General features: G+C 40.6%; 1 long non-coding RNA gene across 16 annotated transcripts in view; it reads left to right on the top strand.

Moving 5' to 3' along the window:
• Positions 1-16,659, top strand: part of LOC118522037 (uncharacterized) — a 302,008-nt gene that overhangs the window by 76,110 nt on the left and 209,239 nt on the right. For all 16 annotated transcript variants that reach the window (XR_013447343.1, XR_013447341.1, XR_013447344.1 and 13 more), the window contains one exon: positions 10,117-10,236. This is a non-coding gene — a long non-coding RNA (uncharacterized LOC118522037). The remainder of the gene's footprint in view (positions 1-10,116; positions 10,237-16,659) is intronic.

Genomic DNA, 16,659 nt, shown 5'->3' with positions numbered 1-16,659 from the left:
GTTCTTAGGCCAGTCATCACTTTAGGCAACTGGGGCATATTCTGCCCAGGAAGCTGGGATATTTATCCACCAAATACCTTCTGTCATTGGTTGATTCCAGGGGTACCCACACCCCAACACATTGCTCCATAGAAGTGCTGACCCATCCCTTGAAGCCAGAAAATGTAAGCAGAGAATTGTAGGTATTCACAGTTAGCATCGGTGTAGAGGTGAATGGTTATGGACAGGGCACTGACTGAGCTTGTTATAGTGAGAGCAGGAGGCAGAGTAAGAAGAGCCATCTTTCAGTGGTTTTCTTATCAGTGCATTAACAATGTTCATCTCAGACAAAAGAAAACTGGAAGACTGGCCAGTGAAAACTTTAAAATCCTTAGAGTTTATGTAATTTCTGCAAGGTAACTAACATTCACTTGCTATTGGGTAGGTGTGCAAGAGATTTTATCAAGAGAAGAGAAATTTGATCGGACAGATAAGGCTCAAAGAAATCTGATTGTAGAACACGCTTTGAAATGACCCATTGTGGACTTAATCTCTTTGCACAAACCCAAGAGTCCTTTAGTTAATTCCTTTCCCAATGAAGGAGCCAATCAATGTTCTTTCAGGGGGAGAAAATTACTAGAGAGGCTAGTATGTGTTTTGATGCCCTAATGAGGCACTATGAATTACCCAACCCAAACCAATTAAGTCTTAGCCCGGATAGAGGGCTACTGAGGAGATGAGGACACAGCATGCATTTAGGGCAGAATTAACTGCTTCCATAGCCTGGAAATATGCTTGGGGGGAAGCCAAACCTTGTAGCTCTCTGCTGTCCTTAAAGCTGGCAGTCAAAATGTGATCCAGCCCAATGTTAGCTTTTGTCGCTTTTGCTTCTTTGGCCTTAAATTTAAAACATGTCTGCAAAACATAAAATATGTTTTGAACATTACATAAGGCTATTAAGCGAGGGTGAATCATGAAAACATGATATGTCAGAGACAATAAAGTAAGTGAAATGAACTGCTACTGACTAGCTGCTTGACCTTGGGCCAGTTGCTCAGTCTTTTCTTGTCAATCAAATAGGAAATTATAGCCCAATAATGTGGTTTTGGATTGCAGCTCAATAAGCAAGCTCTAATCTCTTGGTTACGCCTTACTGTACCATGGGAAACCAAGCACTTATTTTCATTTTAATGTGATCTCTTCCAGTGGACTGTGACTTCCTAAACACCCAGCACAATGCCTGGCTTAGCTTAGGAACTTAGGAGCTATGTGTTGAATAAATGTGAAATGAATAGTGGAAGAAGTTATTTCAAATATTATGGTGCACATAGAAATATGTGAATAAACATACCATCAACACAAATAGCTGTTTTAAAGAAAATGATGAAAATAGAATTTTTATATGACTTATGTATATTAGTGGGACAGAGGAGGCATAGCAGGAGGTTGCCATTACTGTCTGCTGTGTGGTGACTAAGACATAGCTTTTGGTGTCAGGAAGCCCTGCGCTGGAATCCTAGCTCTGCTACTTGCTAGCTTTGTGTCCTTGTGCAAATTACATAGCTTTTCTTGGTTTCAATTTCTTCTCCTGGACCTTGTAGGTTGCAATAAGGATCTTATAACCCTACAGCATCTAGGAGGGCTTGAGAAACAGTGTATTACTTAAAAGAGCTCAGTCTAAGATGATCATCATGAGTATGCACAAAGTCCAAAGTGAGGTATGAAACTTCCTCCGATAGGTTGCCTTTTAGGCCTACTGAATCAGTCTTTGGTGGGTGTCACAGCAGTCTTGTCTTTTCTTCCTTCCTTCCTTCCTCTCTCTCCCTCCCTCTCTCTCTCTCATTCTTTCCTATCATCTCCCCCTATTCCATCACTGTTCTAGCTCCATTTTCCTGGCAGTAGGATGGCCAAGGCTGGTGAAACTCTTGCTCCTCTCTCCACCTTTAGAGGGCGATGAGGGAGGATCATTGGAATGGTAGGTTCTCAAGGTCCTACATGGTAGAGGCATAGCTGTGCCCCATGCCATAATTCTTCAGAGTAGAACATCCTTTTGCCCATAGTGACCACGTTGTAAGAAGTGATATCACTTTGAGTAACTATGCTGAAGTTACCTCCTGGGGTGCAGGTGGGAAGGGACAAGGGTCATGGAGAGAACAGAGAACCATTTTTGGCCACACTGGACTAAGGCCATACATGCATCTTTCCAGTTCCTGCCACATAGATGCTCAAAACATAGTGGTTTATGTTCAGTCTTCATGGTATTAAATAGTGATCAAGGGATACTTTTTACCTCTACTTATTTCACCTCTTTAAACTTGTGTTTCAAGCAAAGAACTCCTGAATTATGAGCAGTTCTCCAAATCTGGCTAGGACAGAAAAGAGGATGGTTGAAAATTAGAATATTTGGGTCAGTACCAACCCTTGAGCAAAGATCCCTGATCAATGGGTTAGATCTACCTTCACCAATCTCCAAGTGGGGTTTAATATCTTGTCTACCTTTCTGAAATGGATGCCCAATACAGGGCCTTTGGTGTGTGAACACCTTCCTCTCGGGGAATTCAGTTCCCACCCCTCTCCCACCTATGACCCAGGAAATAATCAACAGCCACTTGTCCCAGAAATTCTGGGAGCCTTTCTGCTCTTAGGTCACTTTAAATAAAGGCTATCCATGGAAAAGCTTTTGAAAAATATCTATTTTATCTTCTCCTGTGCAATAATTAACTGTTTAGTTTGCTTTTTGTTTATGTATTTCAAGAATTTAAGCAGTACAAGGATCTTAAAGTAAATGTAGTCTAACTCTCTTTCACTTTAAGGAAGAGAAAATGTAAACTTTGGTTTGCTATAAATCCTCCACATCGTTTTTTTGTCTCCTTCCAGTATTTCTGGATGCCAAGAGCTTTGTCTGGGGCGGGGAGAAATCTAAAAATTATATGCTTGTAGACGACTTTGCACAGACATTTAAAAAAATTCCTTAAGATAAAACAAAATCACAGTTGAAGTTATGTAGCTGCTTGGTAAGGTGGCAACATGGCATAATGCTTAATATAGCTTATTTTTATTTATTTTTTTACACCCGTGTAATAGCAAAAAGACACAATGACAGGGAGAGCCATAATGCCAAACAACTCTCTCGTTTCATTTTACAGCACGAGGCGGGGAAAGGCACAATTTGGTATCCTGACCATTTTTATAGGGGTTTCGAGACAGGTTGGACATGTCTGAAATATGTCCTTCAATTCCTAGAACTCTTTCAGGCATTCCTGCTGAAGGATGTTCCTTGGAGAAATACTCCTATAAATACAGGATGTTTTCATTACTGCATGTGGTTGATTCAGCCTGTTGGCGACATGACAGTGAGAAGTGTCTGAGAAACTGACTTCATATAGACCGTGTTCAAACAGTCCCAGAGCTGCCCGGATCGGAATGACTCTAGTGGGAGCGCTTTGAGATGAATGTTCATATATCACTGGGGTCTTTAAAGAAAGGTTTAGGGTTCTGTAGGCTGTCCCCCTCAGTGCAGTGAAGTGATGGAATGACAGCGTGTATGGAGATGAATTTCTGCCTATGAAAATTTTCACTTCCTTTATGGAGGAAAGCTACAAAATCAATAACTCAGATAGCAACACAGCAAAACAAAACAAAACAAGACAAAACAAAACAAACCCCAAACCACAGAAAACTGAAACCAAAAAACAAACAAACAAACAAACAAAAACAAAAACCAAAAAAACAAAAATCAACCCACACAAGGAGATAGCAGGAAGATTTGTTTGGGGCCAAATAGTAAAAATGGGGGCACATATGGTAGGTAGATTCAATCTGGGCATTTTCTTCAGGAATGTAGAGCCACAGGCCAATGGCGTAGAAGCTAAGCCTTGAAAAAGTTATGTGTTATTTTAAATAATAATAATCATATTCCATGTTTACATAGCTCTTTAATATTTTCAAATATTTTTACTTCTTTTATTTGAGCCCAAAATAACCTTAGAAGATGGGTGGTATTTTTATAGATGATGAGCCTGAACCTCAGAAAGATAAAGGGACCTGCCCAAGGTCGCACAGCTAATAGGTCTCTAGATTCTCTGGCTCCCAATCTGGTGCTTTTTCTACCATCCCACACTGACAAATAAAATATTGCTTCTCTGTTTCTGTAATATTGCCAGTGTTGTAAAAATATCACAACCCCCACTTCCCTGATCAAAAATTAACCACTCTTTATTGAATAGAGATTTTATGGTGTGGAAGACTGAGGAATATAGCACTCTTGATGCAGGGTGGGGAAGAAATTGACTTCGGGTTGCATCATTTTTAGAGAGACGTTGAGTTGGTAATGAAACATGCAATTTTTGTACTAGCTTATTGCTGAAATATAGAAAATAATGGGCAGGTTGGAGAAAAGCAGAATTGTGAATTGATGAAATTATTTGCTATAATTAGATTGGTCTGTGGGTGGGATAAAATTTATGAAGAAGGGTAACCTTTGCCTGCCAAGACAAGGGTAACACAATCTCATGTGCAGAATAAAGCTAATTATCATTAGGGAGGACTTTTTCTCTCTCTCTCTCTGTTTGTTGTCGCCCTGGGTATTGTAAAAATTTCTATCTATCCATCTATCTTTGTTTTTTTCTTGAAACACCCTAGATAATTTAGAAACCATTGTCAGAGGGGCGCCTGGGTGGCTCAGTCGTTAAGCTTCTGCCTTCGGCTCAGGTCATGATCCCAGGATCCTGGGATCGAGCCCCGCATTGGGCTCCCTGCTCTGCGGGAAGCCTGCTTCTCCTTCTCCCCTCCCTCTGCTTGTGTTCCCTCTCTCGCTGTGTCTCTCTCTGTCAAATAAATAAAATCTTAAAAAAAAAAATACTGTATTATAAACATCAAACTTGCTAAGACTCTAGATCTCAATTAAAAAAAAAAAAGAAACCATTGTCAGAGAAGTTTAAGGAGGCACAAATACAAATAAGGCTATGGAAAAATTGGATTCTAGCTTGATATAGAAAGCTCATCATTTATGAGCATGTGTGTCCTTTTAAAGAGAATGGATGTAAGACTGACTTGAAGGGTGATTTCTGGGTACTTAACAGATATAAAAACCAACCAACCATTAACAAAACAAAACAACACACTGGTCCACAAATGAAACACACCGTCAGCTTACTATGACATGTAGTTAAAAGATGAGTCCAACACTGGCCTTTGCCACTCTAGAGCGCTCATCCGCATCTTACACTGACTTTCTTTCTGTACGTTTGACCCGCTTGTCCTTGGCTTTCTTGCCTAGTGCCAGATCATCCTAACTGCCGGGTCCAGAACAGCTTCCCACTCAACAGCCTTCAAGGCAGCTTCCAAATGTTTTGTCCTCCTTTTTCAATTTTTAAAAATTTTAAAAAGTGCAGGAAATACAAAAGATATTCTAACAAACACGTGTGTACTCTCCACACCAAGTTAGTGCAACATTAGTCTTAATGCCAATATACCCAAAAGCTTATTTACATTTACTTCCAACTCCTGACCTTTCTTGGATCATCATGACCAATTCTGTGGTGAATTTATGGGAGATGAGAAGTCTGCATTTAAGAATGCGTATATTTAAAACCAAAATTGAAAACATAAATGCTGGTTTAGCACAGTGAAGCTTCATTAGTTCAGATTAATTTTTGGGAAGGTCTGAATTAGTGAAAAATCTAAATTATACCACATTTTGTAAAGAAGTGCAGATGTAAAGTTTAACAACTTACAGAAACATAAGTAGGAGAAAGTTAACAAACATTTCCCTCATAAAGTTATTTTTAAAAAACAAATCAGAGGAACAATTTTTGATGTGCATACTAGTTGCTTTAGGTAAATGGATTCAGAAGCATTCAGAGTACCATACTTTGAAACAGTGAGCCTTTGATAAATATTTATTGAATGAATGCATACTATTTGCAAGCCACTGCATTAGGCACTGGAAATAAAAAATAAGGAAGCTCTGGGCTCTTTATGACAGGACTTTGGTCTAGGAAAAGAGCATCATAGTTAGGCAGTTACAATGCAACCTGGTAAATAAAACTATAGAAGCAGAGAAACGTAGCATTTTAAAAAGGTACAATGAATTTCCTTAAGCATGTTTCATAAAATTTTGTTTACATAAAATTAAACATAAAATCACATAAAAACATAAAATGTTTATTCATTTATGTGATAAAACTTTTGTGTCAGTTAATGTCTTGCTGAATTTATTACAAATGAGTAGAATGTGACTTAAAGATGGTTTACCATAGAACAATAAGAATGTGTTTGTCCATCTTCCCATTTTGTAAAGTGTACAATTCAATGGTTTTTAGTGTCTTAGCACTGTTTTCTAAATCTTTCTCCATTGAATGATGTTGGTACCTTTGTTGAAAATCCATTGACTGAGACGTGGGTTTATTTCTGGACTCTGAAATTTATTCCGTTGATTTATCCTTATGGTAATACTGCACTGTCTTATTCACTGTAGCTTTGTACTAAGTTTTTGAAATCAGGAAGTATGAGTCCTCCTACTTTGTTTTTCTTTTCTTTTTTTTTTAAGATTTATTTATTTGAGAGAGAGGGAGCGTGTGGGTGGGGGGAGGAGAAAGGCAGAGGGAGAGAGAGAATCTCAAGCAGACTCCCCACTGAGCTCGGACCTTGATGCCGAGCTCAATCCCATGACCCTGAGATCATGAGCGAAGCCAAAACCAAGTGCTGAGCCGCCAACTGAGCCACCCAGGCCACCCTACTCTGTTTTCCTTTAATAAGATCTTTTGGCTATTCTGGGTTTCTTGAATTTCCATGTGAATTTTAGGATAAGTGTGTCAATATTTCTAAAACAGCCAGCTGGAATTTTGAGAAACTAAACTTTTAAAAATTTAATTAAAAAATTTATTATTTTAAGAAACTGAAAAACACTAAATGCCAAAGGAAATATTTAGAAATGCCCTGTGGTTTTATAGCACTAAACGACCTCGTTCATCCATTAATGAACTTCGGTAACGTAGCACGAGGTTGAGGCTTCTGCTCTAATTAGATGCACATGGTGGAGAAGTCACTGGGCTTCTATGAACCTATCTAGTAATCTATTAAAAAATGAGATAAATTATGGGGTGCTTAGGTGGCTCAGTCAGTTAAGCATCCAATTGTTGATTTTGGCTCAGGTTTGTGGGATTGAGCCCCATGTTGGGCTCCACACTGGGCATGGAGCCCATTTGGGATTCTCTCTCTTCTTCTCCCTCTGTTCCTCCCTCTTACCCCTCCCCCGACCCCAGCTTGCATGCACTCGCTCTCTCTCTCTAAAAAAAATGAGATGAACTGGACCACATTAAAGTAAGAACTAGACACTATTAGAAGGGTCAAAAGGCAAGTCACAACACGGCTCTCTGACTAAGGATTTGTATTCAGAATAATAAAGAAGTCAGTAAGAACAGGGCAGACCACCCAATAGAAAAGTGACTAAAGGTGCAGGTGCTTCACAGAAGAGGACATAGAAATTGAAAGATGCTCACCTGGAAGCCCCCAAAAGATATATTTTACTTTGTAAGCCCCAGAACCTGTGGACATCACCTTGCATGGCAAAAGATAGCTGGATGAGTCCTACTCGCAATCACACATGTCCTTGTAAGAGGGACACGGGGAGTTTTGACACAGATACACACACAGAAAAGGTGACATGTAGACACAGGCAGAGGTTGGAGTGATGCAGCCACAAGCCAAGGAATGCCAACAGACACCAGAAGCTGGAAGAATCAAGGAATAGGTTTTCCCTAGAGCCTCCAGAGTGAGTACAGCTGTGCTGATCCTTGATTTAAGACTTCTGGCCTACAGAACTGTCATTGAAGAAATTTATGTTGTTTTAAGCCACGAAGACTGTGGCAATATGTTACAACTGCCATAGCGAATGAATAAACTGCCTTTATTCATTGCCAGGGATAAGTACATTAAAAGCACAATGCGATACCTCTACTTGTCCCCAGAAAGCTAAGATGACCAAGAAAGATAATTTTCAGTGTTGGTGAGAATGCAGAATCCCTTGAACTCCCATATATTGAGGGTGGAGTGTACATTCCAACCCTTCGGCTAAACCGTGGGGGAGTATCTTCTAACGTTGAATAGATGTTTATCCTACGATTCAGCCCTTCCACTTACAGATAACATATCCAGGAGAATTGCATACTTTCACCCCAAATCATGAACATAAATATTCATAACACTATTTATAATTCCTTCAACTTGGAAGCAATTCAATGTCCATTAACAGTAAGGTGGGTAAAGACACGATGGGGTATTCAGACTACAGAATACGAAATCACGGGAATGAGTATCTACAGCTTCACAGAACAACAAGGATTAATCTCACAAACAATGGTGATGAAAGAGGCCAGATGCAAAAGAATATATACTGTGTGATTCCATTTATATAATATTTCAGAAACAGGCAAAACTAATTCATAGGGTTAGAAGTCAGGTTAATAGTTAACCTTTAAGGGGGATAATGACTGGGAGGAGGCATAAAGGGTTAGACCAATGAAAGTTTGTTTTAATAAAAGGAGATAAAATTTAAAAAAGGAGAAAAAATTAATAAAATCCATCCTAATTCATAGGGTTTGTCTCATCCATTTATTCAGTTACTTAACAAGCATTTATATTTTGCAAGCATCTGTTATTTGCTAGGAACCATTCAAATGCTAGGGTTATAGCAGTAGACATGACAAAGTATCCACCCTCATAGAGTTGACATTCTAGTAGTTTCCTCTCAAAATACCGGAGTACACTGTTACATTGTTGGCCCCTGATGATTCACACCTCATGACATTCACATCCTTGGGTAGTCCTTTCCCACATTCTGGATTTGATCATATGATCTGCTTTAGCCAATGAGACAGGAGCAGGATGCAGGCAGAAGCTTTGAGAGGGGCTTGCACATTAAGGCTTCAGGTCTTGGAATGTTCCTTTGCGGGAGCCAGCTGCTCTGCCGTAGAGAAGTTTGGACTCCATGGCTAAATACTGAAAAGCCACATGGAGGAAGTGCCTGGAAGATGAGAGTCTGTCTTGGGCATTTCAGCCCCAACCAAGTTCACAGCTCATTGAAACCACATAAGTGACCTCAGCTACATCATTCTGGCAGAGAAACCACCCAACTGAGCCCAGTCAGCCACAGACTTGTGAGAAATAATAAATTGTTGTTTTTTTAAACCACTAAGTTTGGGGGTGGTTTGTTATACAGCATTTGATAACTGAAACAGATAAATGGGTGAATAAATAAATAAGGAATATAATTTCAGAGTGTACTTTGAGCTATAAAAAATTAAACAGGATAATGGTATGAAGAATGACAGGGAAAATTCAGAGAGGCTATTGTGTTCACCTGTAAGGTATTACCAGGGGGGCTCTATCCAGAAACCGAGGAATTCATTGTTTCTTGTTGAGAGTGTCAAATAGTGTGGAGATCAACAATAGAGAATAAACACTGGGATTTAGAAGAGCTGGATTGGAGTTTAGAATGCTTTTGACCTTGGGCAGAAAGAACACTGGTTTTTTGTGAGTTCCAGTTTCCTGATCTCTAATAAGGGGGTAATAACACTCATCTTGTCTACCTTCCAGGATTGCTGGGGAAGTTATACTCAGTAATGTTTGTGAAAGTACCCCGGTATTTTTAAATGTTATTTAAGTGAAAGCATTTGTATATAAAAAAAGACATGTTGATCACCCATTTGCTTTCTGAGGCTTCTGCTCTGTCCACAAGCTGATACATGCAAAGTCAGTGAAATAAGTTTTATCACCATAACCACAACCCGTCTGCACATTTACTGGATGGTCTGTGTTACACATTAGCTTTTTGAATTTATTTAGCATCCATTTGGAGCATAGTTCTGCAGTTTTGAATAATCCACAAAGTTGTCACTGTTAATTTCTCTATCATAGTCTCTATGCTGATAATGAAGAAAAACACCAATGAATAGCCTTATTAGTGCAAAGAGTCACACAATCCAAAGCCTCTACCCCATTTGGACAAAACTTGACATACGTCATGTCACATTAATAAATACTGCATGTGCAAAGTATACCTTGTATTAACAGTAAATTCCCCATGGAAAATTGATTTGCTTTAAAATTTTAATCTACTTCTTTTTTCTTCTATAGATCCCGGTGAGGGCTTCTCCCCCTTCCCTTTTCTTCCACAAAGAATGGAAGTTTGCATAAGAAGTGCATCATTCTCTAAACCAAACAGCAAAAAGAGAAACAAAATGCAGAAGAAAAGAGGTAAGGAGAAATGAAAGGAAAAAGTAACAAATTGGTCATTAAAAGGAAAAAGATGCACAAGATAAAAGAGAGGGAGGCAAGCTGAGCATCCACTATATTGGGCTTCGGTGCAGATGTAAGTATAAAATGCTCCACAAGTCCTGTAATTGAGAAAATCTATCAAATGTCCTGACAGCTTCTCGGGCATTTCCAGAAGCGATAAAACTTGAATTTATTTCACTCCTAGAAAAGGGGCAGTATCACCTTCTGGCGGCTTTAATGAAATGCCATAAAATTCGAGGAAAAACTGTGTTGTAAAGTCATAAAAAGGTAGTTGGAAGTGGATTGTTGGAAATGCTGCGGGAGGGGCTGCTGTGTCTGAAGAGTGACCGAAGGGGATCAGACGAGCAGGGGATCAGGGCTCCGGGACGTGGGAGGATGTGCCGGAACGTGCTGTGCAGTCTGTGGACTGTCCCTCCCGACACCTGCTCTCAGAACTTGGCTGTGGCTGCATGCTTGCTGACTTGGCCGGGGACACCGGGACTAATAAGCCCCTTTGGAGGCTCGCCTACTCCATTTGTATTGTGTGGAGGTGACCAGTAGGAGCACACTCACCTGCATTTCTTCAGATAGAAATAGTATAGCCAACTGTAATGGGTCCTCCCCAACCCTAAGCTTACGTCTCCTGGCTGCAGATCTGCTGGGACAGGAGGCTCCAAAACCTACTGGTTCTGGGGGCAGGATTTAGAGCAGACACAACTGGACACTCACATTCTGCTCTAGAATTTGCTTCTTCAGGGCTTGCCTGGTACTTAACCTCCCAATTTCCTCTGGTCCTGGTTCTACTTTGGGATATCCATGGGTCTGCTTTTTCTCCCAGATGACGAGCAACCAAGAGGGCAAGGATTGTCTCGAAGTTTCTCTTTCATCCCTTTGGCACCTTGCCTCACATTTTGCACATAGTAGGAGCTCATGAGATTTTTTTTTTTTTTAAAGATTTTATTTATTCATTTGGCAGAGAGAGAGAGACAGCGAGAGAGGGAACACAAGCAGAGGGGAGTGGGAGTGGGAGAAGCAGGCTTCCCACGGAGCAGGGAGCCTGATGCGGGGCTCGATCCCAGGACCCTGGGATCATGACCTGAGCCGAAGGCAGATGCTTAACGACTGAGCCACCCAGGCGCCCCTCATGAGATGTTTCCAAGGGGAATACAATTTCTTGAGAGCCTCTGGTTGTCCGGGAATGTCTTCTGTTATCCAGCTACTTCTATGATTGAATAATCACCCTTGGCGTCCTCCATAGAAGCACTAGCTAAATTCATTTATTTAAGATTATAGTACACAGAGAAGTTACAAAGTATTTTACTTTATATTTTCAAAATCAGGCATGTTAATACGGTCACATTAGATCTCTATAAGGAATCCTATTTCAAAGATAAATAGAGGCCCCAAGTCTCACAGTGAATTTCTTTGGTCCATCAAGCTCTGTGTAAAGATTGTGAAGTTAAATTGTAAACTCTGAGAATAAGAGTCTTAAAGTGAGGTGTTTCTTTTAATTAATTAATTAATTAATTTTTAAATTTTATTTTATTATGTTATGTTAGTCACCATACGTTACATCATTAGTTTTTGATGTAGTGTTCCATGATTCATTGTTTGCGTATAACACCCAGTGCTCCATGCAGAACGTGCCCTCTTTAATACCCATCACCAGGCTAACCCATCCTCCCACCCCTTCCCCTCTAGAACCCTCAGTTTGTTTCTCAGAGTCCATCGTCTCTCACGGTTCGTCTCCCAAGTGAGGGGTTTCTATGTGAAGAAGATAAAGATAAGCCTCAGAGAGAATGGTACTCAAAAATGAGATGGTGAAGAGAAAGGTATTCCGACTAGCAGCAGCTTTAAGGAAAATTTTAGCAGAGACCCCTTGAGATGGTCCTAATAAAAAAATTATAAAAACACAAACTAACTCACTAAATGAAAAATATTTTAAAAAATGATGATCTCAGGACAGCGCAGGGAAGTGAGAGGATCAATAAGGCGAACGAAGACAAAGAAGATAAAACTGAATCATGAAATTTGAAAGTGGGAATGAATATTGTTTTCCTTGGCGAACTGATGACCTTGGGCCTGTGGCATAAAGGGGAAATTTCTGCAGTATAGGTTTGATCAAAACTGTAGGTTAAAGGAATATCAGTAAGAATGTCAATCTTTGGAAAATCTTGTGAGCCCCATTATTGAGTTATGACTGTCACTTGAGCACTGCCTTCAATGGAACAGGATATAAATTTCCCCCAGGCGAGAGCGAGTGCTCGGAAGCCAACAAAGTTTAGTGATCATCCTTTCATTTTTCTACGCTCAAGTCCTTTGTCAGCTTCAGAACGAGGAAGTCAGCTATTAAATTAGAGATGAAATAACGCCAGACTCCAGATGTGGCTTCCTCACACTCTTGACTTTAGCCAGATGTGCCCAAGCCATGGCATTCATCATGATTAGTGTGAAGGTGTGGAAAGTGTCATACAACACACCGCCAGAATCCTGATCCCAGCGCGTTCACACAGGGAGTCACCCCTCCCAAGTGGAGAGTCACTGCTCAAGGGGCAAGGGGTAATAGTGAAGGCTCTTTAAAAATCCTGTAAAAGGTAGTATCAATTTTATTTTTATGGATAATTGATCCTAGCTCTCAGTTCCAATGATCTCCATTAGGTCATTTAAAAAGCTCTTTGCCCAGCCATATTTAAGCAGACATGCCGGGTCCTGCGACTGTCCTGCCTCCTTGGTATACGATCTGTCCTTACTTATTTGCTTTCTGTTTTGGGGTAAAGCTCTCCACTTCCCTCTACTCTCCTTTCACCCACCTTTGGTTGCTGGAAAGCTTGAATCGGCACCATTTCGGAACTATGCTGAGGGCAACGTGGAAGGACCTTAAATCTCAACTAGGTTTTAGAGGACATTGAGGTTAGGTTAACTGAGGCTCACAATGGTGGTTGGGGGGTGTTGAGCAGGCTGGACTAAATTCTGACTGCAGGTAGAGGGGCACAAACGCACAGTTATCCTGGTCTAGGTGTGAGCTGGTCTCCAGGGTGATCCTAAGAAGTCACAGATTATCACTGTCCCACCGATTAGAATCTGCAAATCATCCACCTCTCACACCTGGAGATGAGACTGGGGAAAACTGAAGGGTGTGAGAGCCCAGAAGCTGCTGTCTGGACCTGTGTGAAAATGAGGGTGTGATTTCAGTGGTCTCCTCGGAGCCGGCAGCCCACGCAGCTGGAACAGGTCTGTCAGGTGCGAGGCAAGTCATAGTCAGAATATGATTGGTAAGGACTGAGCTGGGTCCTGGATGCAGTTTAAGGGTCATATTTATCAGGAAGTTTTACTTAGAGCCATAAATTATCCTCTGCAAAATCTTTGCTCAAAGAGAGACTTCTTTGTTGAATGAAATGATAATAAGTACCTGGATTGAATGGTCCCTTTTCACATTAACTAAAACAAAATGGAGAAGGACAGGAAAAAAGGTCACATGCAGGTTCTAAGTGTTTTGTGCTGTGGACCAAGCATGGTAGGTCACTTCTAAAATTCCCCAGACGGGATGATGCCTTTTATTTGGGCAAGGATATTAGGATTATTTGGAAAGAATCTTTAGATTATTCTAACATTTCTAATTCGCGTTCTACTGCTAATAAAAACCACACATTATTCTCTGAAATGTTTTCTATTACTATTCTTCACCTTGACAGTGTAGAAAAACTTCAGTCTCCTTTCATTCCTTCTAAAAGGCAGAGAGGGAAGGAGCGAAGGAGAGACAGAAAGAGAGAGAGAGAGAGAGAGAGGGAATGGCAATGAGAATCATGAACAATTTTAGTTCCTTCGGAAGTCGAGGAGACATATTTTTCAAATGTATTCTCTCAAATCCAGATTCCTGTAACAGATGCTCTCATCTCTCAAGCTCTTTTCATCTGTAATTCAATTTCCTTCTAAACGTGATGCTGACATCTGTTGCAATGCAGATATGTACTCAAGTACCTGCAATTTCTCTGTCAAGCTCAGTGTCATGTTAAAGAACTGTGAACTTTGCAGGGCTGGCGGCAGACATTGGCATCCACAGGGCTGCAGGCAGAAAGAAATTTAATGTCTCTTTCATAGTTCTGATGCTTCAGCATCTTTTCCTCTGACACTGAGGCTCTCGTTAAAGGTTTTCAAGGGAACATAAAGTGTTTATTTAATAGTGCAATTGATTGTTTTAGTTTCACTTCTGGAGCGACCTGAAATCAGCACATGCTAAGACTTAGCAGGGAGGCAGAGACTGTGTCTTCAGATTCTCCCTGACAGGGTGGATTAGATAAATTACCACACAATTCTCTAAAGTATTTTAAAAACAAAGACAAAGCACGGCATGTTGCATTTAAAGATGCTTATCTTTGTCCTCTTTCCTTTTTATTCCTTTCCCACAGCATTACTATAATGCAAGGCCGTTTGAGGCATGGATTGAGCTCCATCATTCCATCATTAATTAATTCATTAAATAAATATTTGTCAAGTCTCCGTTCTGAGACTGGCATTGTGCCAGGTGCTGGGGAGAGAAAAGTCGATATGACACCGGATGCATTTTCAGGGAATTACAGGAGTATTTTGTTTTAGAAAAAGTACAGAGCCTTCCCTAGCCTCCAAGGGGTGAATGAAGACAGAGTTTTGTGCCACAGGAAAATTTATCAATTCTGCTAAGAATAACAAGCCCATTGCTGGGTGAAGCATTCTTTTTGCAGGGACATGTTTTTGAGCTTCATAGGAAAGTGGGAATCTCTGCTCAATGCCAGCAAATTTGGAGCTGATGGAGATGGGGAAGAGTGGAATACGCCTTCCCACCCTTTCTGCCTCTCTCACTGTAATCAGCTGAGATCTGAAGCATGACACTTGATTCCCCATGTCATTTCTTTAGGTGGCTTTGCTGGGGCTATGTTAGAATCATGAAATCATTCAGGCCTTTAAAAATGTCTGTCACAACATTTAACCTGGATATCTTGTCTACTAATTACCATCATTTCAGTTTCTGTAGAACACCAACCATCAAAGGGCTCAGTGGGCTGTGTGAGTGTGTGGTTTGTGTTATTCCGTACTGACTTAGGGATGAGTCCTGCTACGAGAGCCAAACCAGCTGTGACTGGCAACAGGAAGAGACAGAGGATAGGACCGCAGGTTGCGGTCACACAGCTGACTGAAGGTTGGTCTGGTGTAAAGGATAGATAAAGGGGAGTCTGAATTATTCATCATAATTTCTCAGGAATTTCCTTTGACTAAGATATTGCACACTGTTGGTCCTGGACTGAACCTGGCCCACAGATGGCTTATACTGGGCCTGTACTATATTAAAATCGTGATTTTTAGAATTGGTTGCCAGCATGTAAAAGCTGGGAGCTTTCACATTAAAAATCTATCCTCCTTCTAAAAATTGGAACATTTAGCAACGCGGGGCCTTACAAGACTACGTGGCTAAGAATGAGCAGGAGTTGAGTTCTAGCTGTCCCCTTAGATGAGACATCATATGACCTCAGGTTCTGCTCCTCCCTATTGTCTCACACCAGCCAGCTTTCTCATTCAGCTACCTGTCTCGTGTCCTGTTCTGCAGGGATTAATTCAGCAAAAAGTCTTTTCAGTCAGTCGAAGAGTTTGTACTGGGTCACTTCTCCACTTCTATGAACTTGCTAGGAACTGTAGGAGAAGCGCAAGATATTCCTGCCCAAATGAAGAGGAAGAGAGTAACAGGTGCAGCACTGAGAGACCAGGCCTGGAAGAGACCACAAGTCAATGTCAGAATTCAGAGAGAGAGATGCCCCTGATATTCGTAGTCATTAAGCTTCTGTATTTTATTACTTCTATTTTCCAGAAAAGGGGAAAAACCATTTCTCTTTCTTGCAAAGGAAATTCTTAGGAAGTTTAGAATGTAGCCATTTAACACATCTAAGTGCACAAGGCATTTGTATTCGAATCACATTATCAAGAAAATCTCTTTGTTATGCAGAATACGAACCCAATCCCAGGCAACCAGTATTACTCACACCTGAGAGAATATAAAAAGAAATGACGCTGAATAGACTATAGAGATTTGGAAGAAGGATTAACAATACTAGTTCTATTCTGCAACTCTTTGAGAGCTCATACAGAAAATCTCATGCTTAAAAAGGATTGTAATTGTTGAGAAAGACCTGGACAATGTTTTAAAATTCTAAGTTTATTTTAATATCGACTCTCTGGCTAGACTTGTGGTCTGGGTTTGCTTTATGAGAGGAAGGCTGACATAGAAAGCAAGAAAGGTCAAGGTCTTATTGGCATTAAATAGGGAACAGTTGGTGACTTTCCCTAGGAGCAAACTCGTAGTCCATTATGCCACCACTTTGCTCATATTTGAAAGCAAGAACCAGTCAGCACAGCTGGACAATTTAAAGCCACCGC

The sequence above is a fragment of the Halichoerus grypus genome, chromosome 4 (genome assembly GCF_964656455.1).
Source record: "Halichoerus grypus chromosome 4, mHalGry1.hap1.1, whole genome shotgun sequence".
Classification (NCBI taxonomy): Eukaryota; Metazoa; Chordata; class Mammalia; order Carnivora; family Phocidae; genus Halichoerus; species Halichoerus grypus.
The sequence above is the reverse complement of the archived record's forward strand: the minus strand, read 5'-3'. Positions and strand labels throughout refer to the sequence as shown.